This window comes from Phycodurus eques, unplaced genomic scaffold (genome assembly GCF_024500275.1).
Source record: "Phycodurus eques isolate BA_2022a unplaced genomic scaffold, UOR_Pequ_1.1 contig_24, whole genome shotgun sequence".
NCBI classification, from domain to species: Eukaryota; Metazoa; Chordata; class Actinopteri; order Syngnathiformes; family Syngnathidae; genus Phycodurus; species Phycodurus eques.
Window position 1 is genome coordinate 434,995 of NW_026904021.1, and position 26,857 is coordinate 461,851.

The 26,857-nt window shown below is 44.9% G+C and overlaps 1 non-coding gene and 1 pseudogene across 1 annotated transcript; both read left to right on the forward strand.

Annotated features, from left to right (window-relative positions):
- The first annotated feature begins 1,836 nt into the window (after positions 1 to 1,836).
- trnal-aag (transfer RNA leucine (anticodon AAG)) lies at positions 1,837 to 1,918 on the forward strand. The gene has a single exon. It is a non-coding gene; the product is annotated as a tRNA-Leu (tRNA).
- Positions 1,919 to 22,637: 20,719 nt separating this feature from the next.
- LOC133398159 (5S ribosomal RNA) lies at positions 22,638 to 22,746 on the forward strand (annotated as a pseudogene).
- Positions 22,747 to 26,857: the final 4,111 nt, after the last annotated feature.

Sequence of the window (26,857 nt, forward strand, 5' to 3'; positions counted from 1 at the left end):
CCAATATGACAAGTTATGAAGTCATCTGCTCTTCTGTGTTGGTTGTTGGTCTCGGGCTATACTTCTCACGAAGAGCAGGACTGCAAGAGGTCCCGGGGTTGAAATCCCCTGACAAGCTCTCTTTCGAAATGTCAATGGCCAGGCATCCTTTGCATTTGAAACTGCCATTGTCACACAATGGCCAGTATGACAAGTGATCATGTTTTTCATTTCTATGTGCCTTGTTGTTCTTGCGGTATGCTTCTCAATTAGCTGTGGGTGTGAGAGGTCCTAATTTCAAGTCCCAGAAGAGCCCTTTTTTAAAAGTTGACCAGCAAGAGTTATTACTACTTTGCCTCTGGTACTCCAAATTTCCTGAATCTCAGCGTCAAAGAGGCTGATATAATTGCAAAAAGTGAGCGGGTTTCGATTCCCCGACTGGGAGTTGAGTTCAGGTGGTGTTTAGCTTTTGGTGGGGCTCTTCTTTGTGGGATTTTGTTTTTTTTCAGTAAGAAGTGAATTGAGGAAAGGGTCACGACCCATGGGCCTCACCCAATGAGTTGACAAGTCTTAATTGCACAAAATATCTCACTAAGAGTAAGATGTTCAATGATCGCAGTTTCCAACATCCTATGAGCAGACATACGATAACAGAGAACGAGCTCCATATAGCAAAGGATGGTTATCACCCATCGACCTCTGGGTTATGGGCCCAGCACGCTTCCGCTGCGCCACTCCTCTCTCGAGCCATTGTAGTTGGTCTGTACTCTTTTACCGTCTGATAAATATCAGGCAACCGCCAGCAACAGGGCTGTTCGGGTTGTCTCATGGCTGGATCATGCTACAAGACACATTTGGGCCTTCCCTATTACATTATATCAGACTACGATTATTCTCTCAGCCGTTTCTCGGGCAGACACTACTCGACATTTATTCCGATAGCACCCTATCCCGTCTTTTACCATCACTGGGCTTTATCTTGTCAAATCAAACACTGTCCGAGAGGTGGAAGCAGAAAACGCGTCACCTGTCAACGTGACGGGACACACTCAACACCAACAATGCGCCGCGCCAATGTCTTGTTTCTCTGCGTGCGAGTGCGTGTGAGTGATTGTGGGGGGACAAAATGAGGACAAACGTGTTCGTCACTGGTGATCGGGAGAGAATGTTCATTGAAGGACTGCTTGAGGTATGTTCACGTACTTTTCATACGATACGGCTCGCAAGCAGGCAACAAAATGTTATGTACCCTAGCAAGCACATACGATTGTACGTAAACATGCCGGCGTTCCGTCGAAACCCATGCCCTAAAGCTTCAGTAAACATTGGTTTGTGCGTGAGAATAAATGTTAACAACGGCGCACAAGTATTTTGTCAACGGCAAGCCAGGGAGGTGATGCGCCAGTCACAATACGCAATCCTTCTGGTCTCCGTCAAGTTGCACTGCCGTAGAGTTGTTGACATGTCACACTACACGGAAGATATCCCCCCAAAAAAATCTAATTTGCCAGTTCATTTTGGTGTCGTAGGGCCATATCGTTTGTCGTGGTTTATGTCATACGACAAGAAGTTATGTCGTTCCTGACATATGTTGCGACCCGATCTCGAAAATCGGCTGCGATAGCTAATCGGGCCAATATTGGGGCTTGAATCCTATTGTTTGATCAAGGCATAAGAAGATTATTCTTTCAGCCAATTAATTGCAGTTGTTGGCTTAAATGATTTCAGAGCTCTGCTTTCCACATTTTTCATGTCAAGGTTGGCTATGATAGGGAATGCCGGGGATCCCATCATTTTACTTCCTTGATCGGGCTTACATTTCCCAATAAAATTCCACTTACAAAGATGGGCTTTTCAGGTCGTGTGGCCGAGTGGTCCATGGCGCTGGATTAAGGCTCCAGTCTCTCAGGAGGTGTGGGTTTAAATCCCACCACTGCCAGTTCCTTGTCAATATAGTTAATGTCTTACTATTTTGTCATTGGCTCCGACAAGGCGTTTGGGACTATAGATATTTTTGGCCACAAAAAAGTCGAGCTCTTTGCCGTTCTGTTTGGACTGTTTGCTTGTTGCCGTAAAATATTATTTCCCCTGAAAGTGTTTGACTTAATGTCATTACCTTTATCTTTCACGCTGAACTGTCGTGCCACCTTTATGGGTACTTACACAGTGATTTTAAATTGACAGAACAGTGAAAAAATGACGATTTTTTTTTTTCCAGTAAGAAGTGAATTGAGGAAAGGGTCACTACCCGTGGGACTCAGCCAAAGAGTTGACATGTTTTAATTGCACAATATTCTCACTAAGAGTAAGACGTTAAATGTCTTGTTTTTGTGTGTGCGAACTAAGCCCAGTGATAGCAAACACAACATCCTATGAGCAGACATATGGTAACAGAAAACAATCTCCAGATAGCAGAGGATGGTTTCAACCCAACCACCTCTGGGTTATGGGCCCAGCACGCTTCCGCTGTACCACTCTGCTCTTTAGTCACTGGCGTTGGTATGTACTCTTTTACCGTTTGACAAATATCAGGCAGCCGCCAGCAACAGGGCTGTTCCGGTTGTCTCATGGCTGGATCAGGTTACAAGACACATTTGGTCTTTACCGATGACACTATGTCAGACGACTACCATGAAATCTTGGTCATTTGGTCTTTCCCGATTCATGATGGCGCTGACCAGTGTGGTCGCCTCGGTTACGCGCTCTCTAGTATTGTTTTTGTGTTTTTCGTTCGTCTTTGGAGACATTACACGACTCACTTACACAAGGGGAGACTTGCTAACCATCAAGGAGGCTACTCCGGACCTTCTTTCATCAACTTTTGCAAATCCGCTCAATTTCCCCCGAGTTACTCACCGGAGCGGCGTCCGCGGTCTTCGGCGCATGGAGGTGGAGGCGACGCCACAGAGGGAAGCGAGCCGACATCCGGGTGAAACTCCACATGAGAGGATACAGATTGGGGTTCCCGTCGATCCACCTCGCGAATGTACGCTCCCTACCCAACAAAATGGACGAGCTTCATCTCCTGATAAAGACCAGTAAAGACTTGGGATGTTCTGCCGCCATGTGCTTTTCGGAAACCCAGCTTTGCGACGCTGTACCCGATGGCGCCGTCATGCTTCCCGGCTTTCATATTCACCGAGCAGACCGCGACATGGAATCATCGGGGAAAACAAAAGGCGGCGGGATATGCTTCTATATCAACGAAAAATGGTGTAGGGACGTCACAGAGCTCAACACACACTGCAGCCCGCATTTGGAGTCGCTATTTTTTAACTGTAAGCCATTCTACTCACTGCGTGAGTTCACATCAATCTGGCTGGCGCCTATATTCCGCCTCATGCTAACACGAACGCCGCACTGCTCACGAAATTGAAAAAAAAAAACACCCGGACTCACCCCTCATTATTCTCAGAAACTTTAACAAAGCTAAACTCAACCACAAACTCCCGGAAGATATCCCAAAAAAAAAATCCAGTTTGCCAGACATCATTTTGGCGTCGTAGGGCCAAATCCTTTGTTGTGGCTTATATCACACTCCAAGAAGTTTTGTCGTTCCTGACATATGTCGGGACACGATCTGGAAAATCGGCTGCGATAGCTAATCGGGCCAATATCAGGGCTAAAATCCTTTTGTTTGATCTCGGCATAAGAAGATTATTCTCTCAGCCAATGAATTGCAGTTGTTAGCTTTAATGATTTCAGAGCTCTGCTTTCCACATTTTTCATGTCAAGGTTGGCTATGATAGGGAATGCCGGGTATCCCATAATTTTACTTCCCTTTGGTCGGGCTTACATTTCCCAATAAAATTCCACTTACAAAGACGGGCTTTTCAGGTAGTGTGGCCAAGCGGTCCACGGTGCTGGATTAAGGCTCCAGTCTCTCATGAGGCATGGGTTTAAATCCCACCACTGCCAGTTCCTTGTCAATATAGTTATTGTCTTACTATTTTGTCATTGGCTCCGACAAGGCGTTTGGGACAACAGATATTTTTGGCCACAAAAAAGGTGAGCTCTTTGCCGTTCTGTTTGGGCTGTTTGCTTGTCGCCGTAAAATATTATTTCCCCTGAAAGTGTTTGCCTTAATGTCATTACCTTTATTTTTCACGCTGAACTGTCGTGCCAGCTTTATGGGTACTTACACAGTGATTTTAAATTGACAGAACAGTGAAAGAATTAAGATTTTTTTTTCCAGTAAGAAGTGAATTGAGGAAAGAGTCACTAACCGTGGGCCTCAGCCAAAGAGTTGACAAGTCTTAATTGCACAATATTTCTAACTAAGAGTAAGATTTTAAATGTCTTGTTTCTGTGTGTGCATACTCAGTCCAGGCATGGTAAACACAAGATCCTATGAGCAGACATACGATAACAGAAAACGACCTCCAGATAGCAGAAAATGGTTTCTATTCATCGACCTCTGGGTTATGGGCCCAGCACGCTTCCGCTGCGCCACTCTGCTCTCTAGTCATTGGAGTTGGTATGTACTCTTTTACCGTCTGACAAATATCAGGCAGCCGCCAGCAACAGGGCTGTTCCGGTTGTCTCATGGCTGAATCAGGTTACAAGACACATTTGTTCTTTCCCGATTCATGATGGCGCCGACCAGTGTGGTCACCTCGGTTACGCGCTCCGTAGTATTGTTTTTGTTTTTGTGTTCTCCGTTCGTATTTGGAGACATTACACGACTCACTTACACAAGGGGAGACTTGCTAACCATCAACGAGGCTACTCCGGACTTTCTTTCATCAACTTTTGCAAATCCGCTCAGTTTTTTCCGCGAGTTACTCACCGGAGCGGCATCCGCGGTCATCGGCGCATGGAGGCGGAGGCGACGCCACAGACGGAAGCGAGCTGGCATCCAGATGAAACTCCGCATGAGAGGATACAGATTGGCGTTCCCGTCGATCCACCTCGCGAATATACACTCCCTACCCAACAAAATGGACGAGCTTCATCTCCTGATAAAGACCAGTAAAATCACACCACTGCCACTTCCTTTTCAATATTGTGAATTTCCTACCATTTTGTCATTGGCTCCGACAAGGCGTTTGGGACAATACGTATTTTTGGCCACAAAAAAGTCGAGCTCTTTGCCGTTCTGTTTGGACTTTGCTTCTCGCCGTAAAATATTAGCTCCCCTGAAAGTGTTTGCCTGAATCTCATTACCTTTGTCTTTCACGCTGAACTGTCGTGCCACCTTTATGGGTAGTGACACAGTGATTTTAAATTGACAGAACAGTGAATTAAGGACGAATTTATTTGTCAGTACGAAGTGAATTGAGGAAAGGGTCAGTACCCGTGGGCCTCAGCCAATGAGGTCACAAGTCTTAATTGCACAATATTTCTCACGAAGAGTAAGACGTTAAATGATTGCAGTTCCGCAACATGCTATGAGTGGACATACAATAACAGAGAACAAGCTCCAGATAGCAGAGGAGGGTTTCGATCCATCTACCTCTGGGTTATGGCCCCAGCACGCTTCCGCTGCGCCACTCTGCTCTCTAGTCATTGTCGTTGGTATGTGCAACAGGGCTGTTCGGGTTGTCTCATGGCTGGATCAGGCAACAAGACACATTTGGTCTTTCCCGATGACACGATGTCAGACTACTGCCATCAAACCTTGCCGTTTCTGGGGCAGACAGTGGCAACACTACTAGACATTTATTCCGATAGCACCCTATCCCCTCCTTTACCATCACTGGGATTTATCTTGTCAAGTCAAGCACTGTCCGAGAGGTGGAAGCAGAAAACCTGTCACCGGTCAACGCGACGGGACACACTCGTTACGATGGTGGCGACAACAACAATGCGCCACACCAATGTCTTGTTTCTGTGTGTGCGTGTGCGTGTGAGTGACTGTGGGGGGACAAAATGAGGAAAAACGTGTTCGTCACTGGTGCTTGGGAGGGAATGTTCATTGACGGATTGCTTGAGGTATGTTCACGTACTTTTCATACGATACGGCTCGCAAGCTGACAACAAAGCGTTATGCACCCTAGCAAGCGCAAGCGCATACGGGTGCACGTAAACATGCCGGCGTTCCGTCGAATCAAATTCTAAAGCTTCGGTAAACATTGGTTTGTGCGTGAGAATAAATGTTAACAACGGCGCACAAGTATATTGACAACGGCAAGCACGGGAGGCGATGCGCCGGTCACAATACGCAATCCTACTGGTCTCCGTCAAGTTGCGCTGTCGGAGAGTTGTCGTTGACATGTCACACTCCACGGAAGATATATAAAAAAAATAATAATTCGCCAGACATCCTTTTGGCGTCGTCGGGCCAAATCGTTTGTCGTGGCTTATGTCACACTACAAGAAGTTTTGTCATTTCCGACATATGTCTGGACCGAGCTGGTAAATCGGCTGCGATAGCTAATCAGGCCAATATTGGGGCTAAAATCATTTTGTTTGATCTAGGCATAAGACGATTATTCTCTCAGCCAATGAATTGAAGTTGTTGGCTTCAATGATACAAGATAGTTGAATCATTTAAACCAACAACTTCCATTGTTGTTGTCATGAACGGAACAGAGGCTAGGACCCAAAAATGCAAGACTCCAAAACAAATGGACAGTTTCCAAAAAGAGAGGTTTAATAGACGGGCATAGGTCGGTACACGGGCAGGCAATCCAAGAAGGGCAACAGTATCCAAGAACATGAGGCAAAGAGGCAAGGTCGATAATCGGAACAGGGTCAAAGTCTTACTGTGAGTCTGTGACAAGGAATGCTGGAACGTGACGACAAGGTACAACGAACTGGCAACGGGTGGGAATGAGACACGAGGTTAAATACAATCGGTAATTAGGTATGAACGAGGCACAGGTGATGAAGATGCTCACAGGAGCAGGTGTGTGAGAAACGAGAGAGGAAGACAAAACCTGGCACACACGCACACACACACACACACACACACACACACACACATGACAGTACCCCCCCTCCCTTAACGGCCGGCCCCAGACGGCCCTGGGGCCCCTGGATGCGCAACGTGGAAGTCCCGAATGAGCGAATCATCCATGATAAACGCAGACGGTACCCAAGAACGTTCCTCAGGCCCATAGCCCTCCCAGTCCACCAGATATTGAAACCCCCTCCCCCTCCAACGAGACGACAACAGCCGCTTCACAGCGAAGACAGGGCCCCCATCCACAAACCGGGGGGGAGGAGGGGGCCCGGAAGGCGGGACCAGAGGGGACTCCCGGGCTGGTTTGAGTAGGCTGACATGAAAAGCAGGGTGGACCCGCATCGACCTTGGGAGCCTCAGCTTCACGGTGACAGGGTTGATGATCTTTGTGATGGGGAAGGGCCCAACGAACCTGGGAGCGAGCTTCTTGGACTCCACCCGGAGTGGAATATGTTTGGTCGAGAGCCAAACTCGCTGACCCACTTTGTAGTTCGGGGCCGGTGTCCTCCGACGGTCAGCAGCGGCTTTGTAGGACCGTCCCTGGCGCAGCAGCATCTGTCGGGCTCGCTCCCAGGTCCTCCTGCAGCGTCTCACCAAGGTTAATGCCGCTGGAACTGTGGACTCAGGGGCTATGGCAGGAAACAGAGATGGTTGGTAACCATGCACAACGTGAAAAGGCGATAGACCAGTGGATGCAAGAGGGGAGGGAATTGTGGGAGAATTCGACCCAAACCAATTTCTGAGACCAGGATCGCGGATCCTGTGAAGAGAGACATCGGAGCCCCGTCTCCAGGTCCTGGTTCAGCCTCTCGGTTTGGCCGTTGGTTTCAGGATGAAACCCAGATGACAGACTGACGGTAGCACCTATGAGATTGCAAAACTCCTTCCAAAATTGCGAAATGAATTGGGGACCCCTATCAGACACCACATTCTTGGGGAAACCATGGAACTTAAAAACCTGATTAATCATCAGCTCGGCAGTGTCTTTAGCTGAGGGGAGTTTTGGAAGTGCAATGAAGTGTGCCATCTTAGAGAACCTGTCAACAACTGTAAGAATGGTGGTATTGCCTTTAGAGGCCGGTAATCCTGTCACAAAGTCTACGGAAATGTCTGACCAAGGACGTTGTGGTATTGGCAGGGGTCGCAACTCCCCAGAAGGACGTTGATGAGAGGGCTTGTTGGCAGCACATACCTGGCAAGCATTGACATAATCAATAACATCCCTCCTAATATTAGGCCACCAAAAGCGCTGTTCGACCACTGATTGAGTCTTGGCAATGCCTGGGTGACATACAGTGCGGTTCGTGTGAGCCCAGTGGATGACTCTTCCCCTTAATGTCGGAACCACATAAAGCCTGTTTTCAGGGCAATCGTCAGGGCTAGGAGTGTATTTCAGAGCCCCTTTAACCGCCGTTTCAATGTCCCAAACAAAAGCGGAAATAAAACATGATTTGGGCAAAATAGTCTTTGGGTCGGACAAAGAATTCTCTTCGGAGAAAATGCGTGACAAAGCATCTGGCTTACCATTTTTAGAACCGGGTCGGTAGGATAGCGTGAAATTAAATCTAGTAAAGAACAGAGCCCATCTAGCCTGCCTCGCATTTAATCTTTTAGCAGTCTTAATATACTCAAGGTTCTTGTGATCTGTCCATACTAAAAACGGAGTCTGTGCCCCCTCTAGCCAGTGCCTCCACTCCATCAAGGCCACCTTGACTGCCAGCAGTTCACGGTCACCAATGTCATAATTTTTCTCAGCTGGGGTCAGTTTTTTGGAGAGAAAAGCACAAGGATGTAATTTATCATCCTTGAGAGATTTCTGGGAGAGCACTGCTCCTATTCCGGCATCAGACGCATCGACTTCTACCACAAACTGCTGTTGGAGATCTGGCAAAGTAAGGATGGGAGCGGAGGTAAAGCTCGACTTAAGTTTTTGAAACGCTGCCTGACAAAGCGGGTTCCATGCAAAAGGTTTGTGTGGCGAGGTAAGATCATGCAAAGGAGAGGCTATAGAACTGAAATTCCTAATGAATTTTCTGTAGAAGTTTGCAAACCCTAAGAACCTTTGTACATCTTTGCGTGACGTGGGAGTAGGCCAATTAATTACTGCATCGACTTTGCAAGGGTCCATTTTGACTTCACCTTGAGCCAGGACAAAACCCAGAAAAGAAACTGACGCCCTGTGGAACTCACATTTCTCAGCCTTAACATATAGTTGGTTCTGCAGTAACTGCTGCAAAACAGAGCGGACATGAATAATGTGAGTCTCCTCATCCGGGGAGAAAATCAAAATGTCATCCAAATAAACAAAAACATAAACATTCAGCATGTCACGCAGGACATCATCTGTGGGGTGGAAGGGATTTGGCCTTGGACTTGGAAAAAACGTCTTTAATATCCTGGTAACAGGTGGGCACTTGAGATAAATCAGGATCCCCAGATGGGGTCTGTGGATTGTCCTTAGAAACATGACCCTGAACATCACATGGCGGCTTGAAACAGTTCCGGGTGCAATTGCTGCCCCATGACATAACCTGCCCAGAGGACCAGTCAATGTGGGGGTTATGTAATCTCAACCATGGGTTCCCTAAGATAAGGTCCTGATTCATGGCGTCAAAATCATGAAAACTAATGCGTTCCGAGTGAGAATCGGGAAATGTCAATGTGAGTGTTTGAGTGCGGTGAGTGATTTTGCCCATAAAACTGCCGTTTGCAGCATAGGTGTTGCGGTGGCGTTTTATTTCAAAGGTTCTAAGGTGGATACGTTTAACGAGGATGGAGTTGAGTAAGTTTGCGTCAGAACCAGAGTCAATTAATACAGGTGTATGAATTTCTTGATCAGGAGAGCATAGTGTCACTTTAGGAAGAACCCGTGTAGGGTCTTCCTTCATCAAATTCAGACTCACCTCTCCCGTGCCCTTGCTACCGGCACCGGCAACTTTGACGTGACAGTTGCTCACGGAATGACCCAACTGACCGCAGTAGAAGCACCGCCCTTCCTTCAGCCGGCGTTGACGTTCCTCAGGGGAGAGACGGAACCTGCCCAGTTGCATGGGTTCCTCCGTGGGGACGTTAGCCAGTGGGCTGAGACCGGAACCAGGGGATCTGCCTTGGTTTGGCTGGTCACCGAGGCTTGTTCTCAAAGTGCGCGGTGACGCAGCCTTCCGCCGATCTCCATCCAGCTCGCGATCCAAAAGCCTCTTGTCGATTTTTACGGCGAGAGCGATGAGAGTGTCCAAGTCGGTCGGCAGGTCTAGCGGCACTAAATGATCCTTGACGGCGGGGGATAGTCCTTGAAAAAAGGCATCGAGTAGCGCCCGATTATTCCAATGACTCTCAGCTGCTAGAATGCGAAACTCAATCGCGTAATCTGATACCCTGCGCATGCCTTGTCGTAAGGTGACAAGGGAGCGAGCTGCCTCACGATCAGGAGTGGAAAATTGAAAAATTTGCTCCATAGTCTTTACGAAAAAAGCCCATGAATGACACGTGGCGGAATTGCGGCTCCATTCAGCAGTAGCCCACGCCTCCGCACGACCAGTCAGGTGGGAAATGACGAAAGCGATCTTTGCCCGCTCGGTGGGGAAGGCAGCTGCCTGGAGCTCAAAGTGGAGTTCGAACTGCGTGATGAACGGCTTAATGTTCCCAGAATTTCCAGAGAACCTCTCCGGTCGAGAGAGCTGTGGGCAGACAGCAGCGGAGGTGGCAGGTGGCTGCATGTTGACTGTTTCACATGGAAATACCGTGGCGGTATTGGGTGTGGTGCCAACTGGTTCCTTTTCTTGGATAATTTTCAGAAGAAGTTCAAACTGTGAGGCCACCTGTCTCATCATATTGTCCTGATGCCTTGACAGTCCCTCTAGATGAAGGTGGAGGGCAGCAAGCTGCTCATCCTGCTTCGAGAGGCGTTGACCCTGCGCTTGAAGGGCTTTGCGCACCGGGTCTGAGTCTGCTGGGTCCATGTTATGGCCAGTTCGTTCTGTCATGAACGGAACAGAGGCTAGGACCCAAAAATGCAAGACTCCAAAACAAATGGACAGTTTCCAAAAAGAGAGGTTTAATAGACGGGCATAGGTCGGTACAATCCAAGAAGGGCAACAGTATCCAAGAACATGAGGCAAAGAGGCAAGGTCGATAATCGGAACAGGGTCAAAGTCTTACTGTGAGTCTGTGACAAGGAATGCTGGAACGTGACGACAAGGTACAACGAACTGGCAACGAGTGGGAATGAGACACGAGGTTAAATACAATCGGTAATTAGGTATGAACGAGGCACAGGTGGTGAAGATGCTCACAGGAGCAGGTGTGTGAGAAACGAGAGAGGAAGACAAAACCTGGCACACACACACACACACACACACATGACAGTTGTGGGAAAGAAGGAGCTAAGCCGAAAGGCGAAACTCTCGATTTACCAGTCAATCTATGTCCCTACCCTCACCTATGTTCACGAGATGTGGGTCGTGACCAAAATAACAAGATCCCGGATACAAGCGGCCGAAATGAGTTTTCCTCCGCAGGGTGTCTGGGCTTTCCCTTAGAGATAGGGTGAGAAGCTCGGTCATCCGGGAGGATCTCAGAGTAGAGCCGCTGCTCCTTCACATCGAGAGGAGCCAGATGAGATGGCTGGGGCATCTGATTCGGATGGCTCCCGGACGCCTCCCTGGTGAGGTGTTCCGGGCACGTCCCACCGGGAGGAGACCCTGGGGACGACCCAGGACACGCTGGAGAGACTGCATCCTTCGGCTGGCCTGGGAACGCCTCAGGATCCCCCCGGAAGAGATGGATGAAGTGGTTGGGGAGAGGGAAGTCTGGGCGTCCCTGCTAAACTGCCCCCGCGATCCGACCTCAGATAAGCGGTATAAAATGTATAGATGGCTTAAATGATTTCAGAGCTCTCCTTTCCACATTTTTCATGTCAAGGTTGGCTATGATAGGGAATGCCGGGGATCTCATTCAGTCGGGCTTACATTTGCCAATAAAATTCCCTTTCCAAAGATGGGCTTTTCAGTTATTGTGCATGCAGTCCAAGGTGCTGGATTAAGGCTCCAGTTGTTCAGGAGGAGTGTGTTCAAATCCCACCACTGCCAGTTCCTTGTCAATATAGTTAATGTCCTTCCATTTTGTCATTGGCTCCGACAAGGCGTTTGGGACAATAGATATTTTTGGCCACATAATAGTCGAGCTCTTTGCCGTTCTGTTTGGACTGTTTGCTTTTCGCCGTAAAATATTAGCTTCCAAAAATGAGACTTAATGCTCACTGAGGATGAGGAAGATTTGTTGAAGGAAGTGTCAGAGAAGTTATGGTCAAAAGGACCGACAGATGTTGGGTTAATAAAAGGAACCTTACCAGTACATATCAGGCCGAAAACTGAATACAGACCATGTGTGAGACAATATCCGTTGAAACAGGATGCATACGAAGGCATCAAACCAGTAATTGAAGATTTGATTGCTGCTGGAGTAATCGTAAAATGTGATGACTCGCCATGTGTTGGATTTATTTTACCCAACATTATAATAAATAGACACAAAAGGAATGAAGAGGCTGGTCTCTTTTTCTCATGAGGAGGGCGCATGGGAGATTGTTCAGATTACAGCCTCTCAACACGCTCTCAACAATCTCTCCCGTCGCTCCTGCATTTGTTTGAAAATAGGGAGGTTTCTAAGTTTACAAGACACAACACACTAAGGGGAGGGTTTCAAGGTGAAAACATGGCACCAACACCTGCCACTATTGGTCTCATCTTATCACCATATTGTTGTGTAAGGTCATGTAATAGTGCTTACAATCTACCATTTGAATGAATGGTTTATCATAATTTGGAAGGGCCAGCGCAGTACTGGACACCAAATGTTGTTTAATGTCACAGAAGGCCTTTTCTGCCTTTGTATTCCATTGAACAGGTGATGTCATTTTAAGGTTTGCTTCATCCATCAATTTTGACAACGCATAGTTGTCAAAATTAGTTTCATAGTTTCTGCATAGTTTGGGATCCATGCTCTACAATAATTTGTCAGACCTAAAAATTACATCATATGTTTCTTTGTTTGTGGTTTAGGGGCTTTTAAAACTATAGCTTTTCTGTCTTCTAATATAGTCCTTCCTCCCACACTTAGATTATGCCCTAGATATTTGACTTTTTTTTTTTTTTTTTTTTTTTACAGCATTGCAATTTATATTTGTTAACTTTATGTCCCTCCTCTGCTAGATGACACAGTAAGCCCAATGAATCTTTGATGCATGTCTCTCCATCTGGAGATCCAAAAGCACATCATCGACATATAGTAAAATTTGGCTCCCTCCTGGGGGAGTGAATTTAGACATGCTTGTTATTATTACTTGTGAATAAATGGTTGGACTTTCACAGTAACCTTGTGGTAAACTAGTAAATATGTATTTTTTCCCTCAAATTTAAATGCAAACCAAAATTGACTGTTCTTTTCTATTGGTATAGAAAAGAAAGCATTGCTTATGTCAATATTTCTTCATCAATTTCAGTGAGGATCATTTGGTCCAATCATACAGGATGCATGTGTCTCCCTTCAGCATCCTGCGTTGTCCAAAACATCGCATTCCCGATTAGACCAGTTGACGCACTGTATTCCAGTTTGTTTCCTATTTGTCACCAATCATTTGTCTCCTGTCCTTGTTTCACGAATGTTCCCACATGTTTCCATTGTGACCCATAATCTTTGCACAATGAAATATGTGGGACACTTGTATTTTTATACAGTTCCTTTAATTTGTCCAGTAAAATAATTCCTGCCGCGACTTTTGCTTCATTGTCAGAGTACAGATAATCCACAGTAATGTTATCAGGTGTCGCATGTCGTAACTTGTTTTCATATACTGTGTCTGGTCCCGGCGTGTTTTTGTACCACAGTGTTATATGCAGCTCATCACTTTTTTTTTTATCTTCTATTTGTGTGATAAGCTGCAAGGCTGCAGACAACAGGGCCTCTCCCATGTTTAACGGTGGTTTGTCTGGGATATCGATTGTGTAGTAGAATGTATTCTCTCTGCTTTCCAGTGTCATATAGAGGTCGTCTCTCTTTAATTCATGTTTTCGTTTGACTACAATATTTCCATTTGATGATGGAATGAGTACAAGGAATGACACAAAAGGAATGAAGACGCTGGTTTCTTATTCTCATGAGGACGGCGATTACAGCTTCTCAACACGCTCTCTGCTCTCCAGTGTCACATAAAGGTCCTCTCTTTTTAATTCATGTTTTCGTTTCACTGCAATATTTCCATTTGGTGATGGAATGAGTACAAGTCCTAGTTGGAATAAGCCATCTCTTCCCAACAAATTCACAGGGCACTCCAGGACTTCGAAAATTGACATTCTACAAGTTCTCCCCTGTGGGTCTCTAATCCACATAGGCTCAAATTATTTATTTTTTTTGCCTTATGCCCCGATAGTTTGGAACCTGGAATCTTTTCCCGACATGCTTTTGTATCGCAAAGAAATTTCATTTCTTTCCCATTTACTGACAAGGTTATTTCAGTTTTTTTTCTGTGTCCAAACTCAAAATGTCCTGTAAATTGAAATCCACTTCCTCATTCTCTGTAATGTTTAAACAAGAGGATTTGTTGAGTTGGGAAGCAGGCTGGCTTAGTCATGCGGTTGTTTGTCCGTATTCTCTGTTATTTTTCTTAGGGCAGTTACGTGCGATGTGGCCTTTATCTCCACAGCACCAACAGATGGTATTATCATAATAATTTCGACCATATCTTACTCTCCCACGGCCTCTGCTGCGTCCTCTAAAATTATCTCTCTCTCTGCCTTGATAGTAAATTTCTGCTCCTTCGTTGAGGAAGACATCTATCTTCTTTTTTTTTGTTTTAACATTCTTTCTGCGTGGAGGGCATGATTAACATATTCCTCCAGAGCGCCAGTTGCTAGGTTTATCCAATGTTTATCGACCCATTTGTTAATGTGTTCTCTCGAATTCGCATTTAAAGCATTTTTCAACTGTTGTTGATAAGGGCCCTAAGGATTGGCATCCTCAATCAATCCGCTGTTTGCTTTAAAACAAGCGGTCATTCTAACCCTGTATTCTTCAAAAAGTTCATCATCTTTTTGTTTATTTGTTAAGTATTTCTTTTTCTCCTCTCCTTTTTCTCTTTTAGACGCCATGTTTTGCCAAAAAAGTAAGTCGTCAAATCCATCTTTTTCCATTTGTGATATATTATTTTTGTGTCGACCCTTTATTTCGTTTCGAAGTTGAACTAATTTTTTCGAATTTAGCTGGCCAGCGAAACCGTATTTGGTTATCCACGTGTTTAAATGTTTTATTTTGGAAGGGTTTTGAAGTTGTACATATTTCCAATCTTTTCACGTTAGGCTTTCTCTTGGATCCGTTTTACTGTTATTTTTTCCCATTTTTGTGAATTTTGGAAGTCAGTTTATTCGCACCTAGAGTGACCTAATACTGACTTTATTCAAAAAATGACCGGGTGACAATGAATATCTGAGTTATGGTAACCCTCAACCTTCTACCCCAAATGGGGCGGAGGATTCTTGCCTCTGCTTCCAAACTCAGTTGTCACTTACAAACCAGTCTAATACATTCATACTTTTACACATACACACGATATTAGTAACGTTTTTACAAACACACGAAAACATGGAAACACGGAAACACAAAAACACGGAACTTAAGTACGTACAGGACTCCGTCGTCCTCGCGGAATTTGTCGGACTCCGCCGTCCTTTATTTACTTGCCAGTGACTCGTATTACACAAGGTTTATTTCGCCGCAGACTTTTTCGTCGCCAAAAATGTTTTGAAAATTTAACTCACCAAAGTCGTCTTCAATCCTGTGGATTGTCGTCAACCTTCAGATCCCAGTTGAGGAGTACGAAGACCAGTCCCGGAAAGGGTCTCAATTGCCGTGGCCACGGTCTCTTAACTGGAAGTCGGCTCCACAACTGGAATCCTCGGGTATATTGACATCCGGCTCGAAGGACATATTTAATGTTGGATTTATTTTACCCAACATTATAATAAATAGACACAAAAGGAATGAAGACGCTGGTCTCTTTTTCTCATGAGGAGGGCGCATGGGAGATTGTTCAGATTACAGCCTCTCAACACGCTCTAAACAATCTCTCCCGTCGCTCCTGCATTTATTTGAAAATAGGGAGGTTTCTAAGTTTACAAGACATAACGTACTAAGCTACAAGACACAACACACTAAGGGTAGGGTTTCAAGGTGAAAACATGGGACCAACACCTGCCACGTCCCGGCCGCGTCCTTCTCTCTGATGATTCCTGCTGAGTCATCTTTAAAGCGAGACATCTTTCTTTCTAAATATTGTCCACAATAATAATGCAATCTAAGCAAATAAATGATATATCTAACAGTTAGACTATATGGGATTCATGTTACTGTTTCCTCAACTTTTAAAAAAAAATTCTGTACAGGTTTTTTTTTCACAAGACGATGAGGCCAAAACAAAGTAATTCAGGATACATACCAGGAGTAGTAGACCAGTGAATACCACTAACTTTGCCGCGAGACCTTAGGGAACACATGGACTAGCTGGTCTTGCTTCAACTTAGTCTTTGAAATTCTGTATTTTCAAATTTTGAATTTTTCATCAAATCAGGCCAAAATGAAAGCATTCAGGGGATGTTCCCATACCAGGAGTCAAACTTGGGCTGTCTGGGTGAAAACCAAGGGTGACGACCAAAAAAATACAACCGCAATTCCAATTAAGTTGGGACGTTGTGTTAAACATAAATAAAAACTGAATGATTTGCAAATCATGTTCGACCTACATATAATTGAATACACTACAAAGACAATATATTTAATGTTCAAACTGATAAACTTTATTGTTCTTGTTTATTGTTTTTGCAAATAATCATTAGCATCTTTGGATCTAATAATAAAATATAAGGAATACATGTATATTTCAAGATGAAGATATATATATTTGAGGATGTTTAACCCTTTAATGGCCATTATGTTTACATAACTCCATAGTTTTTTATTAAACAAAGCACAAAAATGAATTTTAAAAATATATATACAATAATGGAATAAAATCTGCATTATGATATAAAATTGACATTTTTAAATGTAAGGGGAGTTTATTTGGAGAATATTTTATAAAAAAAACTTTAAATAAATATTTATTAATAATAGAAATTTCATAAATTATATACATTATAAATTATATACATATATATACATATAACCACGCCTTCCTATGAGGAAGGCGTGTCGGTGGAATTGAGGAGGTCTTCAAAGTATTCTCCCCACCGACTCACAACGTCCCGAGTCGAGGTCAGCAGCACCCCATCCCCACTATACACAGTGTTGGTGGTGCACTGCTTTCCTCTCCTGAGACGTCGGATGGTGGACCAGAATTTCCTCGAAGCCGTCCGGAAGTCTTTCTCCATGGCCTCACCGAACTCCTCCCATACCCAAGTTTTTGCTTCAGCGACCACCAGAGCTGCATTCCGCTTGGCCAGCCGGTACCCATCAGCTGCCTCAGGAGTCCCACAGGCCAAAAAGGCCCAATAGGACTCCTTCTTCAGCTTGACGGCATCCTTCACCGTTGGTGTCCACCAATGGGTTCGGGGATTGCCGCCACGACAGGCACCGACCACCTTACGGCCACAGCTCCGGTCGGCCGCCTCAGCAATGGAGGCGTGGAACATGGTCCACTCGGACTCGATGTCCCCAGCCTCCCCCGGAACATGAGCAAAGTTCTGTCGGAGGTGGGAGTTGAAACTCCTTCTGACAGGGGATTCTGCCAGACGTTCCCAGCAGACCCTCACAATACGTTTGGGCCTGCCACGTCGGACCGGCATCTTCCCCCACCATCGGAGCCAACTCACCACCAGGTGGTGATCAGTTGACAGCTCCGCCCCTCTCTTCACCCGAGTGTCCAAGACATGTGGCCGCAAGTCTGATGACACGACCACAAAGTCGATCATCGAACTGCGACCTAGGGTGTCCTGGTGCCAAGTGCACGTGTGGACACCCTTATGCTTGAACATGGTGTTCGTTATGGACAATCCATGACGAGCACAGAAGTCCAATAACAGAACACCGCTCGGGTTCTGATCGGGGGGGGGGGGCGTTCCTCCCAATCATGCCCTTCTAGGTCTCACTGTCATTGCCCACGTGAGCATTGAAGTCCCCCAACAGAACAATGGAATCCCCAGCGGGAGCGCTCTCCAGCACCCCCTCCAAGGACTCCAAAAAGGGTGGGTACTCTGAACTGCTGTTTGGTGCATAGGCACAAACAACAGTCAGGACCCGTCCCCCCACCCGAAGGCGGAGGGAGGCTACCCTCTCGTCCACCGGGGTGAACCCCAATGTACAGGTGCCGAGCCGGGGGGCAATAAGTATACCCACACCTGCTCGGCGCCAGAGTGGAAGAGAGTTCAACCCCTCTCGAGAGGACTGGTACCAGAGCCCAAGCTGTGTGTGGAGGCGAGTCCGACTATATCTAGTCGGAACTTATCGACCTCACACACCAGCTCGGGCTCCTTCCCTGCCAGAGAGGTGACATTCCACGTCCCTAGAGCCAGCTTCTGTAGCCGGGGATCGGATCGCCAAGGTCCCCGCCTTCGGCCACCGCCCAGCTCACACTGCACCCGACCCCTATGGCCCCTCCCACAGGTGGTGAACCCATGGGAAGGGGGACACACGTTACCCTTTCGGGCTGTGCCCGGCCGGGCCCCATGGGTGCAGGCCCGGCCACCAGGTGCTCGCCTTCGAGCTCCACCACCAGGCCTGGCTCCAGTGGGGGGCCCGGTGACCCGCGTCCGGGCAAGGGAAAACGAAGTCCATTGTTTGTCGTCAACATTAGGGGTCTTTGAGCCGTGCTTTGTCTGGTCCCTCACCTAGGACCTGTTTGTCATGGGTGACCCTGCCAGGGGCATAAAGCCCCAGACAACTTAGCTCCTAGGATCACTGGGACACACAAACCCCTCCACCACGACAAGGTGACTGCTCAAGGAGGGGAAGGTTTTTCATTCCATACCAAAACAGTGGCAAAGTTAACGGTGGACTTTTGTGGATGCAAAGGCAAGAATTCTCCACTCGAAAGAGTTGAAGTGAGAATTACCACAGAAAGTAAATTTGAATCACCATCCTACTGAAAAGAAACAGTGTTCGAGACTACCCTAGGTAGTATTACACTAAACCAAATTCTTTCAAATGGGGAAAGGAAGTAGCAAAATAAAAAACAGGGATACACTGCAGTGTAAAGATTGGAAGTTCATTAAATTAAATTAAAAAAAAAAAAAAAAGAAAAAAAAACAGGATCCTGATAAAATTTAATATTTAGAGACAGGGATAACTGAACACGGCTTTAATGGTTGGTTAAATCACAAAAAAATAGCCGCGTTGCAGGATTTAAATTATATAAATAAAAGATAATACGGACAAACTACCGCATGACTAAGCCAGCCTGCTTCCCAACTCAACAAATCCTCTTGTGTAATCATTAAAGAGAATGAGGAAGTGGATTTCAATTCACAGGACATTCTGAGTTTGGACACTGAAAAACCTGAAATAACCTTGTCATTAAATGGGAAAGAAATGAAATTTCTTTGCAATACAGGAGCATGTAGGACTGCATGTCGGGAAAAGATTCCAGGTTCCAAACTATCGGGACATCAGGCAATAGTTAGATCTGCAAATGGGCAAATTACTTTTGCCATGGAACTTGAGCCTGTGTGGATGAGAGACCCACAGGGGAGATCTTGTAGAATGCTCATTTTCGAAGTCCCGGAGTGCCCTGTGAATTTGTTGGGAAGAGATGGCTTATTCCAACTAGAACTTGTACTCATTCCATCATCAAATGGAAATATTGTTGTGAAACGAAAACATGAATTAAAAAGAGAGGACCTCTATGTGACACTGGAAAGCAGAGAAATCACATTCTATTACACAATCGATATCTCAGACAAACCACCGTTAAAACATGGGAAAATGCCCTGTTGTCTGCAGCTTTGCAGCTTATCACGGAAGTAGAAGATAATAAAGGAGGTGATGAGCTGCATATAACTCTGTGGTACAAAAACACACCAGGGCCAGACCCAGGATATGAAAACAAGTTACGACATGCGACACCTGATAAAATACTGTAGATTATCTGTACTCAGAAAATGAAGCAAAAGTCGCGGCAGAAATTATTTTACCAGACAAATTAAAGGAACTGTATAAAAATACAAGTGTCCCACATATTTCATTGTGCAAAGATTATGAGTCACAGTGGAAACATATGGGAACATTAGTAAAACAAGGACAGGAGACAGATGATTGGCAGCAAATAGAAAACAAACTGGAATACAGTGCGTCAAGTGGTCTCATTAGGAAGGCGATGTTTTGGACAATACAGGGTGATGAAGGGAAACACATACATCCTGTTTGATTTGACCAAATGATCCTCACTGAAATTGATGAAGAAATATTTAAAAAGTTAAAAAAAAATTATGGTCAACAGGACCATTTGATGTAGGCCTCATTAAAGGGGCTTTATCAGTACAAATTACACCCAAAACAGAATATAGACCAGGGATTCGTCAATATCCATTAAAACCAGATGTACATGAAGGAATCAAACCAGTAATTGGAGCACTAATTAAGGCAGGAGTTATAGTGGAGTGTCCAGAATCACCTTGTAACACACCCATTTTTCCCGTAAAAAAGGTCCCACCTTCAGTGGGTTGGAGACTTACAGGCAGTAAATACTGCAGTAATACAGAGAGCAGCATGCGTACCAGATCCACACACATTGTTAAATTCATTAAGACCAGACGCTACTGTGTTTACAGTAGTGGACATAAGTAATGCATTCTTTTCTGTACCAATAGAAAAGAACAGTCAATTTTGGTTTGCATTTACATTTGAGGGCAAAAAATATACATTTACTAGATTAGTAACGGGGCAAAAACGAGTGAATATATAATTCCGACGAATATTCCGACGCCCACACACTGTCACGGTGCCCCCTAAAAAGGCTGATGATAACAATGCATGACAGGTGCGTCACCGATGTCCACGCCCACCCAGACACTGCAACACAAAGAAAAACAACTTGAAACACAGGGCCATGACAGCTCCGGTATGGAATTCTTTGGATGAACGCTCATATTTGTTTGGCAAGGTTTTAAGCCGGATGCCCTTCCTGACGCAACCCTCTGCATTTGTCCGGGCTTGGGACCGGCCTACAGTTTGCACTGACTTGTGCCCCCCACAGGGCTCCATTTTAGTAGGAGAAGATGCGACACAGTAAATTCAATCAGAATCAGCAGAATCAAAATCAGAATCCTCTTTATTTGCCGCGTATGTCAGAAACATACAAGGAATTTGTCTCCGGTAGTTGGAGCCCCTCTCGTGCGACAACGGACAGCCATTTGACAGAAAATACTTTGGAGAAATAATCACATTAGACCAAAGTACGGAGAGTCACTGAGCAATGAAAGGTTACCGGTAATGTGGTCAGGTCAATGCAAATTTTGTGTGATTTTTTTGACAATTGTGCAAAATATGCAGAGTCCTCTAGCAATTTAGAGCAATTTGAAATGACTGATCGAGCAATAATCTGGTACAGTGACAATTGTGGAAAACATGCAGAGACTTCGAGAAATTTAAGCAGTATAAAGCGAATTGTAGTGCGATAATCTGGAACAGTGTCCATTGTGCAAATGGTGCAGATACTTCTCAAGCACATGAGTGGCCAGTATTGGTCAACAACAGATATGCAAATTGTGCAGAGTGGCGAGACTACTACAGTGAATGCACGAATAATGTATAATTGGCCCGACAGAGATGGGACAACAATCTCAAGACAAATTGGCAGCTTGTTACAATGCAATTGTAAGTGAACTGTTTAAGATGTTAACGGCAAGCGGGACGAAGGTGTTGGAATGTCTGCTAGTTTTAGTTTGCATTGTTCGATAGCACTTACTTGGGGGAAGGAGCTGGAAGAAGACAATTATATATTACTCGTGCACTCACTATAGTAGTCTCGCCACGTTGCACTATTTGCATATCTGTTGTTGACCAATACTGGCCACTCATGCTAGTAGCATCTGCTCCAATTGCACACTGATTGAAGAGAATCTGCAACATTTGCACAATCAACATTGTCCCAGATTATCGCACGACTCGCTTGAAGTCTTGGCGCCCTTTGCACAAAGGTCATTTCACTGGACTATTGCAATATTAGTCTTTCGAACTGCTCTAAATGCTAGAGGTCTCTGCATCTTTTTGCACAATTGTCAAAAAACAAATGTACTGGCATTACCAGATAACTAGCAACCCTTTATTGCTCAGTGACTGTTTTTTGTCAATGTGTTTATGTCTCAAAAGTGTTCTCTGTCAATTGACTGTCTGTTGTCGTACTAGAGCGGCTGCAACTTCCAGAGACAAATTCCTTGTGTGTTTTTTGGAAATTCATGGCAAATAAAGATGATTATGTTTCTGAAGAGTTGGTGACCAGGATGTGGAGGGTCCAAGAGGATTTTGCATGCTCTTGTCTGAGTTTTGGCAGCGTGCAAGTTCTCAAATTCTCGAGTGTGTTTACTTTTCAAAATCTATGATCTGATCAGACATTTGTAGTGTTGAGAATGAGTTCGCATCATCCACACAAAAAAATCCAAAATAGACCAGTCAACAATATGAATAAAGATGACGCGATCCGCTCGAGATATTTTTAAGTGAAATATGATATCTTTTAAATATAAAATGTTGCTTTTCAGGTAGCCACGTGGCTTAGGGCCATACTACCCTGAGAACGCCCCATCTCGGAAGCTATGCAGGGGTGGGCCTGGTTAGTACTTAGATGGGAGACTGCCTGGGAATACCAGGTGCTGTAAGCTATTTCACTTTAGATTCTCGTGGAATCGTTTTCTTTTCTAATAAAGAGACTCACCGTCTCTTTATTAGGAGACAGAATCTTCACGTACCTTTTTTAAACATCCCGTTTCTCCTTTTCGACAGTAAAAAATAAATAAAATCTAGACACACATATATCTATATATATATTTTTTCATCCATCCATTTTCTGAGCCACTTCTCCTCACTCGGGTCGCGGGCATATCCCAGCTATCATCGGGCAGGAGGTAGGGTACACCCTGAACTGGTTGCCAGCCAACTGCAGGGCACATCCAAACAAACAACCATTCGTACTCACATTCACACCTACGGGTAATTTAGACTATCCAATTCATGCATGTTTTTGGGATGTGGGAGGAAACCGGAGTGCCCGGAGAAATCCCACGCAGGCACGGGGAGAACATGCAAACTCCACACAGGTGGGGCCGGGATATATATATATATATATATATATATATATATATATATATATTAGTCTTTCGAACTGCTCTAAATGCTAGAGGACTCTGCATCGTTTAATAAAGGATGTTAGTCAGTGAGGCCAGGTGAAACGCTCACGGCTAAATATTCTGAGTGTGTAGAGGCGATGCTATGAGAGCGGAGCTGAGTAACCAGGAGCTGTAGTACGAGCCTATGACCCTATGCGCTACGGGGGGTTCCGGAAATAGGCAGCTCCACTCCTACAACAGTAGCGGGCTACGGCCAAGTTAATACGCCAAAGGAAAGTAGCGGGCTACGGCCAAGTAATACGCTAAGAAGAAATGTTTATGAATGAGGGAGAAGACGAACCCCCGGGCCCCTCGGGAGGAAGAGCGGCCACGGTGGAGTCAGAGACCTGACCTCTAGGACAACATGAAATACCAATAAGACTCGTGCTATATAATGGGGGCTTGGAAGAATGGCTGCCCGGAATAAGGAGGATGGTCGAGACGGAAAATCCATTCATTCAACCCTTAGAACTCCCGACAACGGTGAAGAAAGCCGTTACAGGACAAAGACTACGATCGGAAAGAAGCTCCCCACTGGTTGGAGTGGTGGATAAGGATGATAGCAAGATACAATGTAGTTGAATTGGTCAGCACTGGCGTGGGGTGGGATCTGATAGTGAAAATGTTGGCAAATAAAACGGAAATAAAATGTAAACTGGTGGACAGGGAAAGGGCAAGGGCAGTGCCCAGATATCAGGAACACCAAGATTACATTCAGAGAATAAAAATGCTTGCGGAAATGAAGAAAGTGCCAGGTCTCAACACCTTGAGCAAAGAAGACTCATCAGATGTGGAACCAGACATGGTGTTTATCCCACGAGCGCAAGAGGACCAAGAGGAACAAAAGAGAAAGGCGAGGTTGACATGGCAAATGACTCCCCTTATTAGAACAGAACCTTTGCCACCCTTGCCAAATGAAACTAAAAAAATTAAAGTTGGAAATGGAATAACAATGTGCCACTATGTAGGGAGCCCTTGGGACATTTGCGGGGATGCCCTGGTGATATTCACAAGTAAGAAACTGAGACCCCATAATGAAACATTTTGGGCCGATTCGGACCTTACGGCAGGAGAAGAATACATAACAGAAAAGGAACTAGAGTTGCAAAGAAGAGAATCGGACTCGGAAGCAATTGTGATAACCAGTGGGGGAGATTCGTCCTACTATATGATAGTACATGTCCCTGGGGAGAAGTAGACGACAGAAGTAGACCAAACACAGTATATGGAAGAAATGACAGAAGCGTTAGAAAGCCGCATTGACAAAGCTTTGGAAAGTGGGGCCGCTCGAATCATAATAGATGTGAACGGAATAAAGTCGCGGCTTTTAAACTAAGGGCATTGACCCCAGTAACTTTAGCCACAGGAGCTGAATTTGTGGTGGCAATATCGACGAGACAGAGGGGAGAGGGGATAAATGTAGCAAAAGAGGAGCTGTTAACTCAGATGCTACAGATATCCCAAACTCAGTTGCAACTTCAACAAAACCCCAAAGCCAAGCCCAGAACACCGCCTCAGCCAGCCCCTCAGATAGAAACCTACCCTATACCGTTACGTAGGAGGAGGAGAAAAGGAGTAGAACAGGACTCAGGATCACAAAGGGCTGGAGTGGAAATAGAGGACGAGGAACTAGCAGGACCAAGCGAGCTAAAAAATGGAGGAAAAAGCCCTGGAAGAGGGGCAGTGACCTTCAGTCCTGCTACATCTACTCCCAGGTCGGTATGTGACTCCTATCGAGCGCTACCTCCACAGACACCTTTACCTGGACCAAGGGGCATTACCGAATGGGTGGCTATAGTCAACGCATTCAGAGCGTCCCTACGCCCTGGGCCCAATTCACAGTAAGGCTGGGTCTCAGCTCAAGGAGGGGGTGTCAAGTAGGTTGCCAAGCCACATGAAGCGATGGAGTGAAAGATAGTGATTGGCTTATGTGGCTGAGTGCATGTTAGTGAGCTCAGCCCCAGTTCGATTCCTGGTTCAATCACCAGAGGTAGCCAAACCAAATTTAGGGCATGATTATGAGTCGCCAGTTCAAGCAAACGTCTTCTTAACCACTAGAGGTCGCCAAAATCTATGTTCAGGCCATGATTAAGAGTCGCCAGTTCAAACACGATATCTCAATATCCTTATACTACAAATATCCAATCACAATAAACACACACATATTTGAGTCAACAACTTTTAAATCTAATCTGATTAATATTGTTTCCTTAATATACTTTTGATGTATATGTTCTCTTTGATGTTCTCCTATACAAGATCATTTAATACTGAATACATCAAACCTAGAAAGGCTGTTTTACCTTATTTCTACTTTTGTATTACTATTAGACAGATGCTTTGAAACTGCTTTTGTGCAAAGACTGTAACCTGTGTAGAATTGTCACTCTCAGATGAAGCAGCACAAGATGTACTACAAAAGACAAGAACAAACCTGTTGAATGCATGAGAGATTTGTATTCACATGAATGTAAAATACATTTATTTGACATATGACATATACCCATTTATTGCATATTGCTTTACGATTAACATGGTGTTATGAAATGTATTGTTTGAGTTCAAGACATATGAAAGAATGTGCTTGTAAAACTGAATGTATTCGCTGAAAACCTATTTGAGTGAGCAGATCAAGGTTACTACAGGCCACGCTGAAGGTTACTTCAGGCCACGCTGGGAAGGGGAAGTGAAAGGTTACTACAGGACAAACTGCCTCGTAACACGAAACGTCGTAACACGAAACGTCGTAACACAGAACATTCCAGGAAAGGGGGGTCAGAGCCCAACCGAGGTTATAAAAAGCCTTACACACCAACGGACGGGGCTCTCTTATCCATCAAAGGATAGGGAGACGCACGCTCCTTTCTCTCGCAATGACAGGGACCAGCTGACAGGAGGAATTCATCAGGCTACTTGGATAGTTCTTCATTTTTGAATTTTCTTCTTGAATTGGGTAAGACTAAAAGAATATTATAATAAGGTAATTAAAAGAACCGTCATTGACATTGCGTGGACAGGGAGGAGAGCCAGTCAGCTGTCCGGGGATTCTTATTTTCCAAAATACCTTATTATTAATTAGGTTTAGGGCTCTGTAGGACTTGATCACCCCTTAAAGCTCACTCAAAAAGGTATACTGGTTTTATGATTTAATACTTTTAACTATTTCAACTCCTTTTCATTTTATTATTGTTATTATTGTTCATTTATAATACATACCCTTACTGTTATATTATTACTCTATTCTTTACTAATCACTATATTAAAAACTTTGATTGAATTTTTTTCTATCTTGTCATTCTTATAATATGAGTACTTACCACTCAACCTCTTATAAATGATTGAAAGTCGACGACACTAATATCATCGGGTCGGAACACAATCCCAAAAAGTAACTCATCTATTTCACTACGGCTTAATACAAAAACAAATCCGTACGGTCCTAACAAGGATTGTTAAATTTACTAGGTCAATAACAAGTGCAAACGATTCACAGAGATGAAGCTGCTGTTAAAACGAAGCATTCACATTATTATCTTTTTCTCGGTACGGTTACTCATCAAAGGGTGATAAGTGAGCGCAAACCGGATTGGCGCCGTAAAACTAAAGG